Source organism: Myotis lucifugus, unplaced genomic scaffold (genome assembly GCF_000147115.1).
Source record: "Myotis lucifugus unplaced genomic scaffold, Myoluc2.0 scaffold_55, whole genome shotgun sequence".
Taxonomy (NCBI): Eukaryota; Metazoa; Chordata; class Mammalia; order Chiroptera; family Vespertilionidae; genus Myotis; species Myotis lucifugus.
The window spans coordinates 4,443,176-4,448,028 of NW_005871103.1; positions in this window are offsets into that span (position 1 = coordinate 4,443,176).

The following is a 4,853-nucleotide window of genomic DNA, read 5'->3' on the forward strand; positions in this document are numbered from 1 at the left end:
GAACCCTATCTATATTGCTGATGGCTGTATCCTTAATACCTAAAATAACACCTAGCCCTATTCTGTATATCAGAACTGTAAAATAAATGAATAAATAAGTCCTAGTAGCCACTGTGATATTCAGTGGTAGAAGAGAGATCTCAAGTTTAGAAAGGGCAGCAGAGGCAAAGTAGAGAAGTTATGTATCAGGTTCCTCAGTACTGTACATTTGATATATGTGCCCATCATTGTAGCCTATGACCTCAATCACTTTTTTTTTCAATTTTAGAAATTTGACTTTCTATATTGTATGGTAGAATTAAAAATGGTATGTTAAACATGCTTTGTAGAACTACATTCATATAAATGACTTACTAAATTCATGGTGTGATTTTTGCATATGGACTATCCTATATAGTAAAAGGCTAATATGCAAATTGTCCCTACGGGCGGGAGTTTGACCCACCGGGAGTTTGACATGCATTGACCACCAGGGGGCGGCGTGGAACATGGCGGGCATTGGCAACGTGGTGCTGGCAGCGGGTAGCGGTGGAGGCACTCCCAGCCCCGATGGGCCTGCCAGCCCCGATGGGCCCCGATGAGAGTGGGACCACGGCAGGATGGTGGAGCAGGTGAGCGGGCGGTGCCAGGCCAAGGCAGGTGTGAAGGGAAACCCTCGCCAGCAGCCGGCAGCCGCTAGAGACCCTACCCGTGCATGAATTTTGTGCACTGGGCCTCTAGTACTGTAATAATATTAGAAAGTTATTGTTTCTGAATCTATACTATAATGTTAACTCTGAAGTTTGCAAAATAATCCTGCAGATGTGCCTCATAATAATGCTTCAAATTGATATCAAATGACTACAGAGTCAAAGAAATAAAATTAATGACTTACGTAGTATTTTCTTTGTTTTGTATATCCTTAGCATATAGAAATTCTTGGTAGAGAAGTAATTCACAGTAGAGACAACAGAAAATATGTTAACTTGTTAAAAGTATTCTAGCATTGTTGAGATCAAGGTTTTTTCGAGTAGTTTTTCTTAAAGAAATAATTTTGTTTTTGCATGTGAACTTTTAATCTATTTGTGTAAGATAACTTTTCTAAAAAGATGATTTAGAAGTAACAATGAACATTATATTATTTCTCAAAGCTAGATGATTTTTTTGGTTCAAATGAATTACAGCTGTTGAATACTTTCAAATTCCCTTTAAAGTCACTATTTTGTTTCCATTGATAGGGTAAATATAGTCTGTTGAGAGTGCTTAAGTGAGTTTATGGAAAGTTCTGTGAAAATATCTATCTTATATGGACTTATTTTTCTGCCAATTTTGCTATATGTAAATATATCCATATAAAATGTCCACTTTGATTAAGAGTAGACTACTCTTAGCATACATAGAAAAAGAAATACAAAGTAGTAAAGTCTCCTTCCTATCCCAGACCTAATTAGAGATTTTAACCCAGTTTCTGCTGGGAATAATGGTAAGCACTCTGACCTTTACAACTGAAGGCACTGGAGCTTGTGCTGATTGGCCAGAGGGGCAGTGTGGTGAAGGGTGTTGTTGCACAGATTGGCTGGAGGGGCAGTGTGGTGAAGTGGTGCTGTTGCCCCGATTGGCTGGAGGGGCGGTGTGGTGAAGTGGTGCTGTTGCCCCGATTGGCTGGAGGGGCGGTGTGGTGAAGTGGTGCTGTTGCCCCGATTGGCTGGAGGGGCGGTGTGGTGAAGTGGTGCTATTGCCCCGATTGGCTGGAGGGGCAGAGTGGTGAAGTGGTGCTGTTGCACTGATTGGCTGGAGGGGCGGTGTGGTGAAGTGGTGCTGTTGCACTGATTGGCTGGAGGGGTGGTGTGGTGAAGTGGTGCTGTTGCCCCGATTGGCTGGAGGGGCAGAGTGGTGAAGTGGTGCTGTTGCCAAATTACAGTCATGGATTCTAGCTCCAAATTTCCTACCTGAGAATGCAGTTTCACATTGACAAGAAAGGGGAAAAATTTCCTTCTTTCTTTACTTCACAGGATACTTGTGAGGGCCAAATAAAATAATGCATATGACGTGGTTTCAGAGGATATACACGATGAAAAGTATGATTTTCACTTCTGAGCAGCATTAATGATAAAGCAGACCTATATTATTAGACTGCATTACACAGTCTTGTTAAGTGTGGTAATATCCTTATTATAAATTGTTTAACTTAGGACATGGTTCTATCTCGTGGACTCAGTTTCCTTGATAACACAGCTCTGGTGTATTTTAGTTCTGGTTTATTCTGTAAATTTCCAGTTCATATATATATATATATTTAAATCCTCATCTGAGGCTATTTTTTCCCTTTGATGCTCAGAGAGTGGAAGGGAATGGAATAGAGGGGAGGGAGGAAGGGAGGGAGGGAGAGAGAGAGAGAAACATTGATGTATCTCTCTCACATCAATTGGTTGCCTACTGCATGAGCCTTGACAGAGGCCAGGGATGAACCTGCAACCCAGGTACCTGCCCTTAACAGGGAATCGAACCCACAACCCTTCATTACACAGGCCTATGTTCTATTACTGAGCAACACTGGCCAGGGCTCCAGTTCATATTTCTTCAAAGATAGTATTTTTCTCTCATCTCTGAAATAACATGAGGTGAATAGACTGATAATTGTTAAATTTATTTAGCATGTGAATAAAGGTATTTATGCATGTATTTAACATGAAAATAAAGGTTGATTTTTGACAGTCAATCTTGCAAGCTTATCCTTAGCACTACATTTTTTTTAAATCAGGCTTTGTGAACTAATGTCCTCAGGCATTTTAGACTCAAAAGAACTGAATCTTCATTTTTCATTCTGAAATTTATGAAAATTAACTGTCAAAAGTCACTGATAAGTGAATAATCTAAAGTTAATTTAAAAATGTTTTTAAGCCCACAGAGTAAAGTTTCTCAGGAGAGTAGAATTAAATCTATTGGAATTTGAAGTATTTCTTGGAAGCACAAAATTATAATCCTATTGAATCCCCAGATATATGAAAAAGATTTGGTTATTTCTAAGTGACTGTTTAAAAGAAAGTTGTACTGCCCTAACCAGTTTGGCTCAGTGGATAGAGCATCAGCCTGCGGATTCAAGGGTCCGAGGTTCGATTCCTGTCAAGGGCATGTACCTTGGTTGCGGGCACATCCCCAGTGGGGAGTGTGCAGGAGGCAGCTGATCGATGTTTCTCTCTCATCGATGTTTCTAACTCTCTATCATTCTCCCTTCCTCTCTGTAAAAAATATATTTAAAAATATAAATAAATAAAATAAAAGAGAGTTTGGATTTAAATTTTGTAATCATTCTTAGGGACACTTCAAGTAAGAGTGAGCCTTATCTAAAGCTGTACAAGAAAATCTTATCTGTCTTGGAGAAGAGATATATGTTTTCAGGAAAATTGAAAAAAAACCACACACCTGGATTCAGACAAGTAGCCTGTTTTGTAATCTTTCTTTGGCAGTAACGTTATTAATATATGAAAGGGCGAGGGCTACCACATCAGGGAGCCAGCCAGTCCGATGCAAAAGCATAAGAGTCTTTATTCGAGCTAGCTCGGCTCCCCCACCTTGCCGACGCAGCGACAGGAAGCAGAGAGAGAGATAACTCTGTGTGGAGACGGGTTATATAGGGGGAGTTGGAGGAAGGGGAGGAGAAAGGACTGTGCTCTGCCGATTGGCCAGGCACAAGTCTGTGTCTTGTTCCTGGGTGTGGCTAGCAGAGGCTTAGACTTCCGGGAAGAAGCTCCTTGCCAAGCACGTGGCCAAGGTAAGATGGAGCACTTACCCTGGGGCAAGGTGGAGGGCATAGCCCTTACCCTGGGGCAAGGTGGAGGGCCTAGCCCTTACCCTGGGGCAAGGTGGAGGGCCTAGCCCTCGCCCTTTCATTCCCCCCTTTGTCTTGGAACTTCCGGCTCAATCATGAGACGGACTGCTTTTCTATTCCACCGTTGCTAGAGGCCCGTACTGGGCATATCTTAACAAATGGTCTGGTGGAAGGGAAAGAAACCATTTTAGCTTTAACAACTTCTATTGAAATAGGATTTTTCTTCTTAAAATTCCTCCATGGCTATCAAAAAGCCAAATCAAGATTAATTTATCTACTGTCCTGATGTTTGCATAAACACAACAAGAATGGTAACTGACTACCTTTGCTGGAATCTCATGGTTGAATCTTAATGTGCCCCGTAGGGCCAGGAAGCCACGCCACCCAGCTGCCATCAGGCCCGCCTGCAGTATCTGCTGAGTTAGGTGAATCCCTCACCTGTAGCAACTCCACCTGAGCCCACGCTCTAGGCTTTAAGCCCATCTCAGTAGCCCTCCTACTTGTTGCGGCCCAGAGTGTGTGGGGGTTCCGCAGGAACGCAGAGGCATCCCTACTGCTCCCCTTCTACTCTTACCAACCGCCAATAATGGTAGGGCATGGGCCTGACGCTCCAGCGCCAGCCATCTTCAGGGCTTCCAAGCAGGATACCAGGCTTTCTTCGTGGCATTTTTACTGGCTTCAAGTCTTTAGAGCTCAGACAGGGCTCTTTAAAACATGATACTCCAGTCAAAGTTTTCCATTAATAAAACCACTATTAGGAACCAGTCTTATTGAATCTATGCAAAGAAATGTATTGCCATGACTTATTTTGCATTGCCAATATTTCAGAGGAATTATGTAAGGAGAAAAACATACTGATCTGCTCTAAGATTTTCTGATTTTTCCTTGCCAATTCCTTTTCATGGAGTTATAACAAAACAGTAACTGTTGGCATTAAACTTTCTTTCTATGCATAACCATGCCTTAGACCTTCTATTCCAAACAGGCCTTTCCCAGCTTTCTACAGTTGAGTTTGGTACTACCCCTGACATGGGCATGGTTACGC